Here is a 22,916-nt window from a genome sequence, read left to right on the forward strand (position 1 = left end):
ATCACTTAAACCTTTTAGAAAATATACAAACAAAAAGTATAGTTCTAAGCAAAAATATATTAAAAAAAAATAACATGCCAAATCTAATTTTATTAAAGCCTAAACTCCAAAACAATATTTTTTAATGTCACAAATAATGAAAGAATGTTCCATTTTTAATATATAACCATGTATTAAACAGCCAAAAAAAAGCAGGTCGCAAATGCAAACAAATTCCTTAGGTGATGGATTTATGCAACTCAATATGCATATCATCTAAATTTAAAAAAGGAGTTTAGTTCTGAAAAAAATATTTTATAAAAGAAAAGGAACGTCTTATGCCCAAACTAATTTTATAAAAACCTGAACTTTAAAACAATATTTTTTAACGTCACAAACAATAAAAGAATGTGCCATTTTTTATATAACATAGATGCGGATGTTGGTGCGCCAATTGCATCGCTTAATAATCCATGCAATGATATATGTTCACGCCTTTCGAAGATCGTTAATATAAGTGGTAGATGCTAATAGCTGTTTTTACGCGAAATAGAAGCATTTTCTCGCGCATCTTTTACTCACAAGGGTAGTTTTATTGATGCAAATGAGTGGTAATCTCCGAGTATTACTTAATTGTAATATTTACTATTTTTTTATATTATTAAGCCTTTTAGCGAGCTCATTATTTCCTTTTCATACAAATTGAAATGCGCTCAAAATTAATTTTCCTAAAAATCGTTAGTTAAAAATGATGTCCCTTGTTTTATTTATCGATTAGATTGTATGTCGTTATATAAGGTTGTTAAAATTAATGTGAACGTAGTTAAATTTTAAAAAGCAGTTACGTATTTAATTTTTGCAACTAGGACGAATATTATTAACCAAATGTGTCCATTTTTAATACTATTTTATAAAGCTTTATGTTTTATTATGTATCTGTGAATGTTTATATTTTCTAAAGAAAGTTTACATACAATATATTTTTACTCAATTTATTGCCATAGAATGGATAACGATTTCTAAGGATCGTATAGTGTATTACAAAGACTCGTATATTGGGTTAGTTCAAAAACGGATATGAACTGATCGTCTTAAAGGGTCTGGGTGGACTTAAGTTATCATTTTTTTGCTATTTCTGCTGATCAATCAAGTCTTAATCTTAGGTGAGAATGTCGTCCTGGTATATAAACTACCTTTATATTAATGGACTCATTATCATTTTATGAAATTATTTTCCCTCGTTCCTTAAAACTTTCACGTAACAATCAAAATGGTGGCTATCGATTTAATTTATTTTGTAATTGTATGATATTTTTATTTGTAGTAAATAATCACGTTTCTGTGATAAAATATTCATTTCATCAAACGCTTCCAACCCATTATAGCCACCGAATGGCAAATATGGCAGCTTTAATTGGGTTCACTCGGGGTTATCGCGACCATCGCATTCCCGAGAGGAACGATCATTAATAGAAAATTATCCTCATTAGGGAAATCGCTGACATATCCCACCCGGAGCGAATAATAGGGGCAACCATTATCTCCACTTTTCTACAAACCCACCCCATCTTCCGACCACCCTTTGTACATTCTAACCGACCGGTCACGAGATCGACGGTTGAGCTTTTTCTTTTTGTAATATTGAAGTAGGAAACCGCAAAAATGAATTATAATATCAGAAAGGTCTGAAACGTGCCCAACGGCCGAAGGGCGAGCTTAAACGACGCTAAGTAATAAATAACGATATCACAGATAGCCCTTTGGAAGATTGGATGACCGCCAACTTGAATAGTTTTTTATACATATGCCCCTCAGTTTTTTTTATTCATTTCTAGACACAGTATTACATAAAAGTATTATTGCTTAATTAAGTTAAGGGTTAAAAATCGAAACTTAGGTTTGTTAGGTTCGATATATGTTTTAATTGAATTCATCGTTATTATTTTATATACCATGATATCAAAATTTATAACATACATTTTAAAATACCATCTAACTTATAATAAAAACTAATATATCCATAATCCATCTTCCCTTAACACAAATCCACCCTAATTTATCTTCGAGTTTTATATACTTATACATTTATTTTTATTAAAAACTTCAATCCTCTGTTATGCAACTTTTGGAATCTGTTTGCATAAACATTACTGGCTAAAAGTAAAATGGTTGCGCAATGAGAAAAATGGAGCAGCACTGTTATATTATATATTTTTATGTTTCTTATAATCTACATCCAACTGAATACACTATTTTTAAATTATTTCTATAAATGTATATTTAATTTTGATTTATATTTATAAATCTCAAATCGGGCATTTCTATATTATTTTCTAATAATATTCATTGCGATTTAACATTAATATGATTATATAATTTTTGTACTAAAATTCGATAAAAACAATTTCTTACGTTTGAATTTGATTAAATATATAAAAAAATTAGCCAGAAAAGGCCGCAAAAATATAGCGAAGCATATAGCGAAGTTTCCTATAGCGTATGCGGCGGTTCCCCCATATAGCGTAGTTTTAGTTAGGCGAAACGCCACCGCGCTATAACATTCCAGGGATATTCATCACAAAACAGTAAGAAAATATTTATTTTTATATAGCTATGTAAAAAATTATGATCAAGCAAATCAAGGCACAGGTTTTTTTAATGCATTACGTATACACTTTTCATGATGTTGCAACCATTAAATTTTTTTTAATAAAAGTATTTAGTTATGTAATACTAAAAAATCTAAAAAAGTATAAATTAATTATAAAATATATTTAGATATATGTTATAAGACACTTTACATCCAACATTAAATTTTATGCTTTTAAAATAATACGTACTTTTTCTAAACTTAGCAAATTTTTTATTTTAAAATTTAAATGCAAAACCCATGTGAATATTATAATTTATTTAATTTGATTGTTCCAAATCTGCTGAATTAAAAAAACAATTAGAAAAATGTCAAGCACCTTATTGTAAAATTTGAGAAAAAATGCAGACAGAAGACAATACAGAAAATTATCCTGATATTAATGAAATTGGTGATGAAATTAAGTTATTAAAAAGGTCTCGATGGAACGTAATATTAGATGACACTGACAGTAATTAAATGCAAAATTATTGTTTATTTTTAATATAATTAATATGTTTTTATTAATATCCTAAGATAAAACATACTGCAGAAAAAATATAAAAATTTATATTTAATTTTTATTATGCATATAAAAAAATAACTATAATAAAACTATTGTGTTTGACTCCCCTGGCACTCGAAAAATCAAGGACATTCTTCGCGCGCGTCGCAATTAGAACATAGGGCATTTAATACATACAAATGGGTAAAAAAATATTTGTTGATTTCGTTAAATTCACGAAATACAGTTGAAAGAACATATCCTCAAATTTTGTATGGGTGCCTAGTCCCCTATAACGTAGTATTCCTTCAATAAAACCCCAATCTCTACGCTAAAGGGGGATCGACTGTTTTTTCATATTTAATAATAATATATTTTAAATCATATTTGACTTTTTAAATAAAGCTACAAATATTAAATTTATTTTTACAATCTTACTTTTTTCTCTAAGGTTTTTTTAAATAGCAGTAATTTTTAATAAGACAGTAAAGTGATCGAATAACGAACTTTTTCAAGATATTTACAATTTTTTTACAACCATTTTTAGTTTAATCAAGTTTAATATCGATTTTATTAACGCTCAAATTTTGTTAAATTTAATATAGTAAAAACTCGATTTAACGGACAAAATATTCAATCAATTGTGAAAATTGTTAAAAATATCCTGTTAATGTTATACATTCATAAATCTAAGTGTCATCGCTTGTAAACAATGATTAAACTTGATTATCACGTCATAAAAGTAAAGGGTATTTTCGAAACAAATGTTTTAATTTTAATTTCATAGAAAATGTAATATAGTTTTATATCTACCATATAATTGTTTAAAATCATATATTATTTTTAAATAATTTATGGAAATTTCAATGAAAAGAAACACATTCGGAATGCCTACTTTTATGTAACGGACTTTCGTTTTTAATCCTTTGAATAGTGAGTTAATTAATACATATTTGTTAATTTCTTAGTATACACCTAAAAGTGAGTTAATTTTGCGTATTTTCCCATATTGTTATTTATTTATAATTATTTTATATTGCATTTATTGTAAACAATAGAAAAAAAATTAATGATCTTAAACGTTTTATTGCTTTAATTTATTTTACTACTATTTTGTATCTGTATGTTTGAAAAAAATATTTTAACATTATTCTATTATTAAATTACGATAATTTACTTCACATATCGGTTTTTGTGGATTTTTTTATATTAATTCAGAGGCTCTCAATATTTTTTATAAAATGAATATAAAATATTTTATGTTATGCTTATTTATTTTCTACTCTTTAATTAGTAGGTATTATTTTCTTCAATATTGTTACATTTACATCAAATCAAATAAAAAAATATTAAAATAAAAAAACTTTTATTTTGACCGTAAGAAAAATGCGTTAAAAGCGGCATAAACAAAATCTTAATAACGACACGACGGCAAATTTCTAAGCCATTATTTGACAAGTACTAAAAGTGATTCAAAATATTATATCAGTGTTATTGTATTGACAGAATATTGGGAGGCGATACGAAAATTTGCAAGATTCTAATAAAATTTTATCGTTCACGTACCAAAAATTTCAGTGAGTAAACAGTTGCATAATAACAATTACATCCCAAATCTTAATAATATCACGGCGGTAATTGGACGAGCACGAAACCTCTACCGGGCGTACAAAACGTACATCTAATACATCCATTCGGAATTCGCTTCTGAAACACTGGAAGTAAATCGGGGCTTGAAAAAAATTCCTGCCTCAAAGAAGGGAATTGGCACTGCAATTATTTTCTTGCAATCTAATAAATAGTTTAATAATTATGCAATAAAATAATTTATTTGTTAATTCAGCCCTGACTGAATTAACAAATTTCACACACTTGCTGTATATTTAAAGCCTTAGTAAACATCAGATCCCCACAGCGTCGTTAAAAATGTACTTTAACGATAGAAACTTAATTGGTAGCTTTTAGGGTTACTGCGTATATTACGAACATTTTACAGTCATAGATTGCACCAAATAAATGCACAGTATTTGGAAGAATTCCAAAAAAACACACATGTTACTTTGAACGTAACGTAGGCGACTACCATTTTATTTACGAAATACACACGAGCTTTGTCGAATAAAGAAAAAACACGAAACCTAAATAAATCTCACTTCCGACAGCTTCCATCGGGTCGTTCTCTTTGCCAAAGAGAAACGTATTAATAAATCATATTGTTCCTAGGCATGTAGGCCATTGGCAAAATTTGGAAGAAACGAAATAACGGGCTTCAAATGGTCGACAATTTATTTGCGAGATAATTCAGACGAAAACGGAAGCGAAAATTATACGTCGGTATTGTGTTACATTGTGTTCATTGTTCCCATTAAGATAAATCGAAATTCGAAGAGAACAGAGCTCTTTATGATGCTCTTATTATTGTTCAAATATCTATTCAGATAGCATAAAGTCAAGGCCGAAAATGTGAATTAATTTTGCTCCGATATTAATATTCAATAAGGTAATTTATATGGTAAATTTGTACGGAATGAATATTATATTAGTTTAATAATGCTAAAAAAAGCAAATAGAATAAGAATTATTCTACATATTATTAATAAATTTAACTTTTTATTTGAAAAAGTTTACCGAATCTGTAAAATTTACAAAATAAATTGATAATTTAATTGAATTTATATATTTATTGCATATTTTTTTGTGTTATATTGTGTATTACACACGAATGCGCTTAAAACATTATAAGTCTAAATCGACCCCTATAAAGACACTTGTGTTTATCTTAGAAACACGCTATGTAGAATCCCATTAGTGGTTTACGCGATATCGGGTTAAACGAATTTTGAACAGGTAAATGAGAAAATTTTAATTGAATTTAAAATAAAACTTATTCAACCGAAGGTAAATCACACTATAACAACCCACGTTCAAAGTTTTATTAATTAAAAACTTTACCCTCTATCGCTATTCAATTTTGATTATTATCGTCGTAAATCACATTTTTGTGTTGTGATTTTTCTCTTGATCTTAATAAAGTATTGCGAAAGTTTTGCGTTATGGAATAACGAAAGGAAATTTGCGACGTTTCCTGTAAAATATGATAATGTGCGGTAATAATATGGGTTAAATGAAAGTTTCGCGAGCTTCTGCGTGATCTAATTTATTAAGTTCTTTGGCGAGAAATATAATACATTCAGATACCATATATATTTAGAATATTTAGGGATTCTTATCAAATAATAATAATTAATTCTGTATTTAATTTATATTATAAACTCAATGATTAATTAATTTAAATCAAATTAAAACCACCGCGACCTAATATATAACCCTAAAAAATTAATAATTAAAATACACACAAAAAATCATAATAAAAATGATACGAACCCTATGATATGAATTAACCTGTCGCAAACTAGATGTTGTTTTTTATCTTGGAAATTCGGTGATTTTAGCTAAAGATCTCAACGCTAAACACATGCATTGGAATCGTTCCGCCACACATCGATCTGAGACGTTGCTGTTTAACTATTTATACTAAATAGATACGATTTTTAACTTTCCAAAATCACTAACACATTAATAACTAATTAAGAGCAATTCTCAGATCTCAGATATGCAATTCATTTAGGTTCTGTCCTCAGACCACTTTCCTATGTTTTTTTTTCACTGGAGAGTGGGTCGAAGTTATTCATCAAATTGTTTTTGACATTAAAACAATGCTGATTGCAAGGGTTTCAAGAGTATTGTCGAGTCACGTTTAGTGGTTGCACATCAAAATTATACTCCAACCGATACTAAAACAATTAATGATGATGTTCATTACTAAACTTAACAACCGTAATTGAACACACTAGAATATCATCAGTATGGAAGCCTAATATACACATAGTCATGTTAAACTTACTCCATCGATTATGTGCCACTCTCCATGTTTAATCTTTTGAGCCTGTATACGATAAGGTTTATTACATATGAGTTCAATGAACTTGATATTTTAATCAAACGTATTTTTAAAATATTTTATCGAATGTTTTCGATGTAATATTTAAATTAATAAAATCATATTAATGCAAATTGTTTATGGACAAAATTTTATATATTAGTACAGTCTCTATATGCCAATATAATAATCAAAAAAATGTAAAAATAAATAAATAAAAAAAAAGTGTGTCCCACTGTGTGCTGTATGAGGTCAATGAAATTATCATTTATCGAACGAATATGTATTTATTAATAATATATTTTTATATAGTGCCGTCACACTAATTTAATGTACAATAATTGTGTTGAAAAATTATCAACTATTTATGCGTTACAAGAAACAGTTGTACTGGACGTTAAAAATAGTTTTGTTTCTCGAAGATGCAGATCAACCGTAAGGTTGATAGGGAGAGGAGCAAGCGTAAAATCAATATAAGGCTTAGCTAAATGATCTTTAATTGTTGGGTAAGAGAAAGTTTTTCCAAACTTTCTCGAAGTAATTTATCATCATATTTATTAATTAGGTATGTTTTTTAATAATATAATATAATATACTCTCTACTTGCATAAGGGTGTTTTCTTAGTTTTTAGTCATTGAATAGCTAAAGTGTATACTCCGAGACGTTACCATAAAATTTATGGCATCGTTCCATGAAAGCAAATAAGAAAGCATTGATATAAACTAAGTCATAAAATAACTAAAACTTTTATAAACAAACTACTTGATGATATTTGCGAACTAATTCAGAGAAAAAAACGAAACGTGGTCGCGTAAAGAATGTAATTTCATTTAACCGTTTGAAGAGTATCGCCGTACATGTACGGCGATCGATTTTTTACTGTTTTGAGGTACCCTAATTAGTTATATATTTACATATATAAATTAAAAATATTAAAATATAATATTTTTTTAATTTGATCAAATGATTTCTATAGAAAATAATACCAATAAATAAATAAACATAATATAAAAAAAGCCTCTGTATTGATATAAAAAAATTATAAAAGCCGAATAATATATAATAATTATTTAAAATAAATTATACTAAGAAAGTTTTGAAATAAATTATTAAAACATACTAATACTAAATTATTAAAACATACTAATAATGTTGAAAATCACTGATGATTTATGTAATTTATTATAAATTAAACATAAAATAATAATAAATAAATAACAACAAAAATAATTATGGAAAAATACGTAAAATTAACTCACTCCTCAAAGGGTTAAAGATAAACACAAATAAATTCCACAGTTAAAAGATAAAAATATCAAAGTTTATGCGGATCAGGATAAGATGAGATGTTAGTTAAACACTTTTCAGTAAGATTGCTTAATAAGAAAAATAGAAGTATAATTAACAAAATAAGCTCACTGAAAATTGAAAAATAAAAAAAGTCTTGGAATTACTAGATTAAATAACACGTTGATTAAACACCTTCCTAAAAGTTGCATTTATTTGTTAGCAAACATCTTTAACGCCTGCCTATTTTTTGGGTATTTCCCAACCATTAAGAAAACCAGTAAAATTCATCTGATAAAAACCTCGAAAAGGATCATACAATTCCGACTAGTTATTATTGTCATTTATTAAATATTTAAAAAAAATAATCCTTATGCACTTAAAATAGTTGTTGGAGAAAAAAATCAGCAAAATTTACTTATAACACATAAATTTAATAATTTGACGAAGTACGGGTCTTTAATGTTCGATATAGAAAAAGCTTTCGACACAGTATGACAACGGCTTGCTTCATAAACTATACAAATACAATATCACTACCTATCTGCTACGCTTAATACGCTCATAGCTAAGAAGAAAAAGCTATATTGTTTCATTAAATAATGAACACTCAATACCGCGTAAAATTCCAGTTGGAGTTCCTCAAAGAAATTTGTTGTGAAAATAAAAAATAAAAATTGTTGTGAAACTGAAGTATATCCTGCATTGTTTTAAATGTATTATACTCAGGATATATTAATAGTTGTTTAGGTTTCATTAATATCAAGAAAAAAAATAAACTAAAAATAAAGAATACTAAAACAACTGTCCTTTGCTTGTGAGCGATTGAATCCTTCCACTTTAAGCGATCTCATATTTTATTTCTGATTTTTACTACCTGGTTTAGTTTCATCACATCACCGTTTTGCATATTAAATGATGTAATATTATAATCTTCACAACAAAAACGCTAAGAAAAACACAGCATATAATTTTAAACAGTTTTTTTTAGATAGCGACAGCAAAGAAACGAATCTCTAAACATTTTTTTAATTAAGATACAATGAATAATATTTTTTTGATCCCATTACTAACATTTTTCCTTTAATTTTACACTGATTGCCTCTGTTCCACATGTCCCTATTTTTTTAATCTTTTATACGCGTTTCATCTCCATCACCCCCTAACATATTTCCCTTCTTAATTGCAAACGTTCAAAAGGTTCAGAAGCGATGATAAATTCGGTGCACGTTTTTGACACTGATATCATCACGTGTACAATTCAGACAAGAAGACCGAAAACCTTTTAGCGATTCGCCCCCAGAGGAACGGAGAGAAGAGAAAGTGGCAAGGGCGGTCAACAACTTCGCTTAATTTTCCTCCGGAAACCCTTCGTGGCGCCACATTTGATTACACAATCCACTAATTACTTTTCACCTTTGACGCGCCCTACCTTTTAACTGTTTCATCAACTGATAACCGACGATTCGAGCTCACGTAACCGACGACGGAAATTAGTGAATTCACACGTACACACAAACATATGTATATATATATATCAGAATTTCCTGAAACACGTTCATTAATGTTAAATTAATTTATAGTTAATTGTTAATTAGGGACTCCATTCAAATTATTAATTGGCTATTATTACTTTCTGCTAAAAATACATATAGTATATTAATTTAGATATACGAATATACTGCATATTTTTGTTCAAAATATATAAAATAAAATCACATTTAAATAGTTTTTAGTTTAGGTATAATTTAATTAATGTGTGTATTTTTAAACTGCCGTTACTTTAAATTATATTTATATATGTATAAATACGAGTGGTGTTTTTGAGAGTTGTGATAATTTGTAAGCCGCGAATAAGTTAATTCTCAAAGAGCTATGAAAGGGCCTCACAAGTCATTCAAATCAAATCATCCAGAGTTTTCAAGGGCTGCTTTGATGAGTCAGCTAAATCAAAACATACTGGGCTTAATAATAATAATGTATATATTTTCCTGTAGAAACGTTTAATATAAAAATAAAATATTGCTGCTGTAAAAAAATAATTGATGATAATAGACTGGGACTCAGTTTCACAAAGGTATCCCGAGATTCTGTATAGCAGCTTGGGATTAAATAAAGTTTCTACTCTTTGTACAATATATTATATGATTTAAATGTTGAGAACAGATCCTTTTTATATATAAACAGCTAATTTCGTCACACTAGTTTTGTTATAAAAAAGATAAATTTCTGCATTTTAATATTAATTTTACTTTACAAATAGTTAAATTCTTTTTTTGTCATATAGACGGCCTTTGAAGCTTGAAGATTGATATTTAGCCTTTTTTAAACGAATAAGCATGGCTTGTAAAATTAGACATTAGGATCAACATAGTCGACCAATGAGAAATAAAGTAACCAAATGCCACTTTATTTTAGGTAGCTTTCGTTGTCAAGACGGCTTAGAAATTTAAATAAACGATAATATACACGATACCCTTTCACAGCACAAACTGTACGTTTCCCGATAAAGGACCTACATATATTATCCACACACGTGACTTGTCCTTTTTGAAAGCAAATAATTCAGGATGATTTACAAAAAAAAACAAATTAAAAATTTAATTAAAAAGGATCACAAGATTTATATTAAATTATTTAAAAATAAAATTAGATGTATAATGAACACAAATGTAATAAAATTTAATTTAATATAAATCAATATTAAAAAAACTGTGACATAAATTAAAAAAATATATATGTATATTTTTATATTATAAAGCTTTTTGAATTTTAAATTAAGTTTTATTATGACCTAATTTTTATATTTAATATTTCAAGCTTTTTAAGTATAAGCAATTAAATTTTCAATCAATAATACAATTTTATATGATTTTTATTTTATTTTTAAAATCAGTTTTCTTATTATTTTTTTTAAATCTCAGAGTAATTCCACACGTAAATTAAATGATTAAATTACGTTAATATAAATTTTATAATGTGGTGATCCAATTACAATAGATCAAACAACTAAAAATTAAGTAAGCCGTGACCCAGGATTTAAGGATGTTTGAGGTTTTCATAGTAGCAATATAAAATTTATAATGAGTAAAACATAAAAGCTACATTTTACAGAATTTTGCTGTTTAACCTTTAAAAACCAATAAATAGAAGGTGGTTTAAGTGACTTAATTTTATATCAGGTCAAAAATTCACTTTTCAATCCATGATAATGTTTAATGCATTACTGATTTTATTGATATGAGCTGTGTGGCACATATCCTTAAGCTGACAATAAGTAATAAAAACCCTATAAAGTGGTGATCTAACTAAAAAAACAGTTGCGAATAATTCGTGATCATGGCCGGAAAATCACGGCCGAAATATAGAATACAAGTAAGAAAAAATCGCGATGAATCACGAGATTTAAAAAAATATATATATATATATATATATATATATATATATATATATATATTAGCTAGAGTTTACCTAACCTAACAGGTTATTAGAAATATGTTTGTTTTACTATTTAATTATATTTTAAGTAAAAATTTCATATTGCATTTCATGACAATGTTACTGACTTGATTGTTATGGACTGTGTGGCATATATCCTTCCACTGGCAATAAGTCATTTAAGAAAATATTATCTTGATTATAAAAAAAATATGAATAATTTTATGTGCAATTTAATTCAATTGCCATGATTATAATAGGGTTAAAAATTAAGTATTATTATGCCATATAATTTTTAATAATTATTTTAAGCTTTTTAAGTATCAGCAAATGAAATTTCAATCAATTGAAATATGTCAAGAAAATACTAAAAATTAAGTTTTGTTTTTTTATTCAGTAGTTACTAAAATATACTAATGCAACCTATACTAATTACAATGTTTGTAGTATTATTAGTTTGTCAAAATAAAATTTATATTAAATTAAACATAGAAACATATCTATAATATCTGTAAAATTTCGTAGACATACATTTTATAGCCTGTCGCTGTGCCTTTAAAAATACCACTATTATTAATTAACTGACTATATATAATATATTAAGTCAAAAATTTACTTTTTAATTCATTACAATGCTTCAAGCATTACTGACTTCACTGCTATGAGCTGTGTGGCACAAATTTTAAGTGATCGTATTTTCGTTAAAATAAATATTGGCATGCTTATAAAAACATTATAGGTTATGTCAAACAAAGTTTAATATAATTTCCAATATTTTTATTGGGTTAAAAAGTAGGTATTATTATAATATGATTTTTACAATTAATATTTCAAGCTTTTTAAGTATTAGCAAATTGAATTTAAATAAATAATACGATTGAGTATTCAATTTATCCTGATTTTTAATACATGTCTTTTACGAAATTTTCAGAATCTTTGAATAATTTTAGATTTAAATATAATGATTGAATTATGTTAATGTAAATGTTATTATGTGGCGATACAACTAAAAAGAATTAAATCGATTGTGATTTGTGACGGAAATATGTGGTTAAAACCTAAGATTATTACGATAATCAAATAACACATTGAAATTTAACTTTAATATATATTTAATTTTAGTAAACTGCATATTAACACAATTAAAAGTTTATTAGAAAGATGTTTATTTAACTGACTAAATTTTATTTAAGAAAAAAATCACATTGCAATGCAAGACAATGCTACATGCATTATTGCCTTCACTGCTATGGACTGTGTAGCACATATGCTTCCACTTGCAATAAGTGATGCTACTTTATATTTAATGCGAATTTTGGCTTCATTATAAAAAAGTTATAGATCATTGCAAGCACACTTCAATTCAATTGCTAAGATTATTTTTTTAATCAGAACAGTATGTAGCTCATACTTAAATAAACGTCTTAGATCGCAGAAGCTTAAGATTTTTAAGAATAAATAAATAATATTTTAGAGCTTTGCAGTAAAATTTTTATAAATATAAGAGCTTTTAAATTCTCAAAATAAAATATAAGAATTATTTAACATTAAAAAATAAGTAGAGAAACGCATATTTTTTTAAAGTTGATTAAAATTAAAGCTGTATTGTTTAGAAAAAATATATTTAAAAAACTTTTTATATTCTTAGCACTGTTGTTAAAAACAGTTTAAACAATCAGAAAATCAACTTGCAATATATTTTAATAAAAATAAAGAAGATAATGAACAATAAGTAATCCCAATGCTATTTTATTAGCTAAAATAATTTTAAATATTATTTTGGGTAATTCAATGAAATAAGTAAAAATAGAAAATAAGTAATATCATAAAAAAATTAAAAACAACCTATTTATGTGTTATTTAAAAGCTTGTAAATATTTTTTATTTTAATATTAAGTTAATTAAACTTTTGTATTCGACAATGATTTATTTATTACGTATAGAAAATTCTGTTTTCACTATGATATATTTTTTCTAAAGTATCAAATTTGCTTTTTCTATTAAATATATTAACAAAAAACTACTCTGGCTTTTTACAAACAACAATTTAATTTAAAAAAATCATCACAAGCTTTTCAGATTTTTGTATAATAACCAAGCTGTCACAAATTCTCTCTCAGAGTCATAACCATATTTGTGTACTATTGTAAAAAAAATGGAACACATAACAATGTACTCGTAAAGCGAAAAAAACATTTGTTATATATAAATGAGTTTGCAAACAAGAATAATAAATATTCATGATGATATTGTCGTTTTACGCCTCTTCTCCGTTTTTCGAGTACGTCATTAACGAAAAGTAGCTGATCCGTTGGAATTATTTTCCATGGAAAATTGTATTTTCAACAGCTGGGAACATTGTGTCGTTTCTGCGCTATGTGTTAAAAATGGAATTATTTGGCTTATCGCATTCAAACATTCGCTCTTTTGGCCGCCGACGGGCATTTTGCAAATTGTAACTTTGCCTTTTCTACTTTAAAACAGTTGTCAAGGGGGAAAATTTCCTGGAATAACGCGAACATATTTTAATATAACGCGACATATTCTAACCTTTGTGATATTAAAAATAAATAGAAAGAGGAGAAGAAACTTTCGGTTCAGCAGATTTATACATCTGATTCGTACGTGTAGTTTTTTGTATAATGTGTCGACATTAATAATATTGAGACGAAATATATTAAAGGAAAATACACCGTTTTTATATAAAAATGCTTAGAAAGCAAAACATGATTTATATAGGGACTAAAGCTCGATCGACAAAATTTTTAATTTAACTAATGATAAAATTTACTTGAGCAAGAAACAATTTTTTCGAAACCTAATATCCAGATAAATATAAGGTTCATTTAAAATCTATGTAATTTACAATGAATTTACAATATATAATAATATACTTATAGTTTTAAAGACAGCCTTGAATTATAAATCAACGTTGAATTAAATCAATAAAAATCAATACATTAATTTGATATGAAATGGTATTTGATATAAAAAATATAAATACACGATTGTTTAAAATATCGTTTATATACATTAATAGGATATTTGTAATGGATGTTATTTTTATCAAATAGATAAAAAAAAGTTATTTAACGTCTGATTGAATATTATAACTATAGGTATATATACTGTATGGAACAAATGGAAGGTAATTCGTAACAAATTCGTAATATAATTCTTAAAATATTTAATAATAAATTTGATCTTTTGTTCGATTAAATAAAATGTTTTTGTTGTATTGTTATAATAAAATAACGCAATTTGTATAATGTATATTGTTTTAAACTGTCAAGTTGATTAGCTGCGTAGCGTAAAATTAGGCATTTTTTCAAAAGGATTATTGTAATTGTATGTATAAATATATCTTACATTTTTTCTTTAAATCATATGTACTAGATATATATATATTATTAAGAGCTTCTAGAATTTTTCAAAAAATGTTTTTTCATTGTTATTTGATTCATGTGTTTTTTTTTTCGTTAAGAATTTATATTTATTTATTTGAAAAAAATGAGGCATAAAATATTGCAAAAAACCACAATTTTTATTTGGCCACTCAGCGAAAAGTTTCTTAATATCTCTAATGAACTGACGTGCGTTATTTGGTCTATTAGATTTGTTTTTAAATTTATTTTGCACAGTTATTCTATAATAAAAGCTTTTCACTATAATTTTGTGAATTTTTTTATAAAATAAACACAGATTACATTATTTGAAATATAGTCTAAATTAACTAATAAATACACCATGATTATATCTTAAAAATGGATGTATGAAAAAAATACAAAAGCTACATATTGTCTACTTTAAAGTTGTCTTGTTAATTTAATTTTATTTATTATCAATTATAATGTAATGCTTATGTTAATTAAAGCAAAGTCAAAATTATAATCATAATTTAAAATGCTTTTATCTTCCAAATCAATGCAAAAGAATATATGGAAAGACAAAGGCTGCCTTGTTTTTTAATCAGATAATATAAAGTCTTATATTTTAATACATAAAATAATAATTAAAATAAATTTATGTTACCTCTTCTTTTAATATATAAAATTTTTTTTTATATTTATTTCTTCTGTACTCCAACTTCTTTTTACACACCCAAAGATATCGTGAATTTTTTATTTTTTTATATGAGTATTGCACATACACTCACTATCACTTTTTAACACTTTTACGTTATAAAAGTACGTGAAACCCTTTCTAGGGACGTCTGACCGTGTCAAGCGTCGAGACGCAACTGAAGCGGATCAGCTCTGAATACATACGGTTCAACGAATAATACCTGTGTATTGAATAAATTCATATAATTTTTTATTGACTGCAATTTTTAACTAGAACAAATCAGTGTTGCAGCAAATGCTTTGGCACAAGGCGGTGGCACTATGTGGGTGGCAAAACAAACGTACATATTTAATATAATACATGAAAGTTTGTTTAACGTATCGATTTAATTTTGCTATTAATAGTTATTGTTGAAAAGGGTTATCTTATTTAAACATCATAATTTTGCTTAAACTAGCATAAACGTTATTAATAACAGAACAGGGGTCAGCAATAGCTGGTTTTATAATGTGGCAAATTTTTTCCAAATTTCCATCTATTCAAACCTTACCTTAAAATGTGCTTAGGTTATTGTATTTCATTGTGTAATATTACGTTTTTATTTAATTAAAAAATATGTTACTTTCTATATCCAATACTTTTAATACCAAATTTTGTTGTCAGTTAGGGTACTGTAGGTGTTGGGAGAGCTAATCTAGACCCTGGGAATACAATGATTCCGGGCCTCATGAAAAAAATAGCATTTTATATTTTTTTTGCATCCTAATATATAATCCTTTCTATGCCACAAATAAATATAAAAAATAACCACCGTTGCGACATATTATATATATTTTTTTAAATATGTAATTTTAATGAATTAATTTTTACTGGTATATATATATTTTTACCAGTGAAAATATAATTTATCTGGCAGGTGAATAAAATTATATAATTTTCACTTTTCCATACGTGGTAATATATACATTTACATAGTTAACATTATTTATTTACATTTTACAGTGAATGTGTATTTTTCATTAAAGTTATATTTTCACTAGTAGATATATATTTCTAATAGCAAAAACATAATTTAACTGATAGGCGCTAGTGAATTTATATGCTGCTCCTAAATCTTAATAAAATTTGACAGTTGCGAAACGTCAATTTGCTGTTCAAACCTAAACCCAAAAATTATATGATTTCAACTTTTTAATATATACATTTACATACGTATCATTATTTATTTACATGCGATGTATAAATTTTACAGTGAATGTGTGTAAAATTTTGTAAATTCTAAACAGCGTTCCTTTCGTTTTTTTTGTTCGGAGTCGCTAGATCTATGGCTTATTTATTATAAAATCATCTATATTATATCCAAGAGCCTCAATTGTTATCTGTAAAATGAAAACTGCGCCTCTTATACTCAACTGACACTTATCTAAAACTGATGGTAATTTTGGAGTACCTCGTTTCTCAGTAGATTGTGCGCACTTGATTGGATTTAGAATCATCTTGTATATTACAAACTGAGTATAACTACTGTAGCATCCGTTGCGTGCACCACTGCCGTTACCAGTACTTGGGCTCTACGAGTCCAACCCTATAGGCGGGCACCCAGCTTTTGACGGCCGGATGAGCGGGACCCACCTCCCGTGCGTGGGGTCGACCTTAAGAGATCTCATTGGCAACCTGCATTGCTTCGCAATTGCATGCATTTGCATCATCCTTGTAACAGTACCACCCTAATTCTATAGAGAGGTGTATATACTGCCTCAGTCACCTTAAAGGGTCGAGCCTTTTGGTCCGGCTTGCGTTATACTTCTTCTACCCCGTACAATCATAAATTTATCTCTATAGTTCATAGAGATGAATTAAATACTAAAAGCTACAGATATTTTATGCGAATTAAATTAAAAATTGCTTGAGAGGTATAAAAAATTATATATTTAGAGGGAAATTATGTTTTGAATTATTAAAAATTTTTATTTAAAAAAAATGACATTAATTTTGTAAACACCTATTACAAAAACAGACTGAAAAATCACTTCAGTATGTTGGTTATTTAACTGACTAACCCTCAAATAAATTTATAAATTGAAAATAAAGCTCTTCCTACGAAATTAATTTCTGATGTGCAATTTATTTTACACTGGTTAAAAAATATAAAATGTGGTTTTTATTAAAATTTATTCTATATCAAGATAAGAATAATAACATGAAATATAAATATTCTCAGAAAAAAAAGGATAAAAACGACCCTTCTCACAAAACATTCACGTTCATTTACCAAAGCCAATTTGACAAACTTACAACGAGACTACTTCCTTTATACTTCTCACTTAGGCAAAGCTCAATCGCCGAGCGTGACTTGAAGCTCATTTTCGAAACCTTCGAAACTTTTTAGTTCAATTTACAACTATGTGGGTTCAGTCAGGTAAAAACGCCCTCAGCAATTCGACTCGAGCGTTGTTTGAGATTTTTTTATTCTATTCAATTAAATAATTCAATTTCACCAACTCAAATAGTGAAATCACAAATATCATTGACCCTCAAACCCTTAAGGGTCGATGCGGACCCTTGAGGAATGATACTTTATGATTTGAATTTGATTGTTCCTCTTGTCTTGGAGTCTGTAGAGAAATATGTGTCGCTAGGGATCAAACCCAAAGCAAATTATATTTTTTCAATATGATTTATTATATTTACTTATGTATAATATGAGCGAAAATGTTTCCGCTCAAAAAATTCTCGAGATAATATTTTTCGGCCCAATTTGATATCTAACGACACTTACATAATAAAAAAATCAAGTGACCCCGTGTCGGCTTTCTCGCGCGTGACGCAATTGTTAAACACCCCCCAGAAAATGTACACCTCAAATTTATTCACCAAAGGTCCGAAATTTACTATCTTCAGTTATGACCGAAGCGTGCCGAAACTTGACTCCATAAATCATCTCATAATTTTTATTACCAAGAACGCAGAATTTTTTATGGTTATATATTATGAATTATAACTCATGTGCTTGTCAACCCTTAATTCGGTTTTTGTCTGTACGTGTTTTTTTACGTTCCCGTAATCCGAATTTACGCTGTACGGATAATTTGAATAAGAAGAGTCGCATACGTGATGTTTATATAATACATAAAAAAAAAAATATTTGATATGATATATTATTTAATGCTATACATAAGCTTTCATATCTTTAGAAGTATTATTTGTATATTACATAAACATTATTATTATAAATATTAACACATAAAGTATGGAATCATAGTGCTTTAGGTGAGATATGAGTTTCATTATGCTACACAAGACACACCTACAAAATAATATAGTAGAGCAGAAATAGGTTGCAAGTTTAAGACAAAGCTTGATGCATACAAATGGGCAGAAAAGTTTAATAACATACCAACACATTCTCAATAGTATGACTTTTTAATATTTAAAATTAAAATAATTAAATAAATAAATACATTTGGAATTAATAATATAACTAATACTATATTTTTTAGTAAATAGTACGACGGAAACAGAGAGTGAATTATATTTAATATATGTGAATTATAAATATACTCGTTCTCTTCTCAAAGCGATGGATATTTTTAATTATTTATAAGTTATGGCGCGTACTTCTCTACTTAAGCTGTTAAAATGTTTCTCACGGTGGTGTCCCATTTAACGCTAATGCAGATTTTTATAGATGCTTAAATCGATCTGGTCTTTTTATGCTTTAATAGCAATTTTATTGATAAAACATTTATTTTTATATATTATTTTTTTGCGCATGGTAAAATCGTTACAAAAAATATGCATTTCAAATTGTTTAAATTATTATTAATGTGCGCGGTAGTATAAATGTTCATAAAAAAATCAAATGGAGATGGTTAAAATAAATAAGGGTTCAAAATAAAAACGAGAGTGACAATGATGGATTGTTTCTGTCTGGTGTGTTTAGAATCATACTAATACACTGTATGCACAGTGTGTTTAAAAAATATCAAACATAACATTTAGTAGTATAAATAAAGATTGGCGTCAAATATTAAAAAATGCGAAAAAAATTTTTACGTTACGTTACGATTTTTATAATGCATATCAAATATATTTAATAAGTATTATTCGCTTTATCTTATGGACTCAAAAATATGTCATTTTAAGACGTTTCTGTGTCATAGATTCGCCGGTCGTATCAAGTATTGTATACAGTATACTGCGCGCATCTTTACTAAAAAACACTAAACATCAGCCGCTTCCCTCTTCACTTCAACATGGTCCAGCTACGACATCCGAATCTGATGATTTGGAGACGAGTGGATTCTACAGACGCTTACAAGGTTACAAGAATATTCACGTATTTATATTTTAATTAAACAAATTGAATGTCATTCATGAATTATTACACAATAATAAAAATTTATCACTAAATGTCTTCTATAAAAATAAATACGCTAACAACTTTTTCGCTATTACTAGCAGAAAATATTTTTTGTTATTTTATTATAATATTACGGTTTTAATGGTAAAGATAATGAATATTATTAGATATTCAATTAAACGATTTTCTGTTATTTTAAAAGCAATATATTTTAACCAAAAATATTTATATTAATTTTCACTTAATCTTATATGCTAATTTAGTACAAAAATATAAATACACGGTTCGCCAATTAGAGAATAAGTATTACTTTACTTACTATGGAACATAGTAAGTTGCTGTACTCACTTACTATTGAAAAAATAAGTCGGAGAGCTGAACCTGTATCTTAAAATAATAGGAAATGATTAATTATTCTCTAATTTTTGTGTTTTAAAGCCGAAGAGGTGTTATTTTGCAAACAAAAAAGGGGCCGTAAAGGTGGTAATGTTTTATTTTTATTTTGTACAATTAACCATCGTAAAAAAATTGTATTCCGTAAATTGTCATCGTGATGTTCTCTAGATTCACTTGTCAATTCTGATCTTTCTTGGCTTGCCTCAAGTGTCGTCTGTCTGTCTAAGCTCATCTCAAATTGTTTCTCGCCTTGAATCTAATCATTTTATCTTCTGATAATGTGAAAAAGTATCGCATCGTTCCTACTCTTGATTCGAGACAGCTCTGTGAATCACATATTCGGATGTTGGTTGGCCAATTGCATCGTTTGATAATTCACCCAATGAAATATGTTTACGCCTTGAAGTGAAACTGCAAAGTGAGATTTTCAAATATATAATAATAGTGTTTTTTTAATAATAATAAGAATAAAATTAAATAATAAAAATTATGATTTATATTGCATGATTTAATCTTTAAGAATCGAATTGATTTATCTTTAAGAGGTTAAATTAAAGTATGAAGTTCGTAAAATATACAAAAATTGTATTTTTTCAGATTGGATCGATTTTTTTTGACTCTCACAAATGAGGAAAATTTTTAATATACAATTATTTAAAAAGCTAAAGCTATATTGTCAAACTCTGACTCTCTAAATTTCGCTCCCTTTTAACAAAGTTTAAATTTGTCTACCGGGCGACCCTCAAACGGTTATGAAGTTTTGGTTACAGTGATTTATGTTTATGCTTTTCGTATTTTCTAGTCATTGCTTACGTCTGCCTCTTGGGTGTAGTAATATGGAAGTAAAACGTTTTTGTTGCAATAATTAATTTAAATCATTATAATTTGTGTAAATTTATTATTGTTGTAAAATACAAATATTATCATCATCATTTATTTATTTATTTAGATTAAATTAAGATTATCGTAATATTACAGGTTACCCCAATGCGTCACGATGGTCAAAATAATATTTGTTTGTAATAACGTATAATTTTATGATAGTAGTTATCTAGTATTTTCATGCTTGAAACGCATTCAATAAATAAAAAAATAATGTATTGTTTACCACCCGGTAGAAATAAACTTGGGCTGAATGGCATGTGCGTATATTAGAAGGCGGGGATTGTCCACGTGAACTAATTACTAAAAATAAACCCGTTCAGCCTTTGTAAAAGCTGCTATCAGGACACATATAAAAGGTTTCTAAAAAATCGGACCTTACACATTAACTCATTCGAGTGGCGTCGGGACTACTAACACAAAAAGTGTTTCATTGTATGATAAAGTTACATCAACTGTTTTTATATTTTTGCAAATTTAATAAACTATAAACGCTTTTACACATTATATAAGATGATATACCATTAATAAAAACTATCAAGATAAGATTGTTTGCTTCCATTATTTCATTTCGAGCTTCAGTTATTTTGAGTTTGTTTGATCAATTTACCTCGCCATAGAAATCCTTCAAATAATTATCATTTCCATTGACCGATCTTAAGCACGTTATTCCACTAAATATAGAACGACGAGATTATTTATCTCGTGCCCTACTTAACCGGCTCACCATTGAAATGCTAGAAGTTTTCCTAGAAACATCCATTTATATAATTCGTATATATTTTCAACATTGTATCTATACAATATTTTTTTTATATATCATAAGCATATTTTCAACAACAATAATATTTCAATCTTTAATACACACATTACAAAAGTTTGAAATTACAATCCTTCATCATCGAAAGAGCCTTTTAATTAAACTGTGTTAAGGCGAAGGTTGTCGTTTACGATTATTTCTCACGTATCTCAGACACATAACATAGTAATCAAATTAGTGTTTTATTAAAAGTCGTTAGTTATTTCGTATGCTTTCAATTAATTTAGAATATGAATTATTTATAAGGGTTACATATTAATTATTTTTTATTATAAATTATTAATATTATTACTTTAATTTATAAGGTATGGGTCTAAACTTTATTATCATCTCGTTTAACAGTGAAATTTCAAGCTTCCACATAATTAGACTCCTTTGTTACTCGAGATTCAGACGTGAATTAATAAGGAGCTGTAGTATATCCTGTCGCAACTATAACGTAACTAATATACCTTTTACTATATTTTATAAAAATACAAGTAAGAAAATTTCACATTTTTATTATTCATAATAATGTATCATGTTTTATTTTTTAAAGTGTATAATAAATCATTAATTAAATAATAATACAATAAACTGGTTTATATTATATGAATAACAATACTTTTCAA

The sequence above is a fragment of the Plectrocnemia conspersa genome, unplaced genomic scaffold (assembly GCF_051122295.1).
Source record: "Plectrocnemia conspersa isolate PC_06_02 unplaced genomic scaffold, ASM5112229v1 ptg000011l, whole genome shotgun sequence".
Lineage (NCBI taxonomy): Eukaryota > Metazoa > Arthropoda > Insecta > Trichoptera > Polycentropodidae > Plectrocnemia > Plectrocnemia conspersa.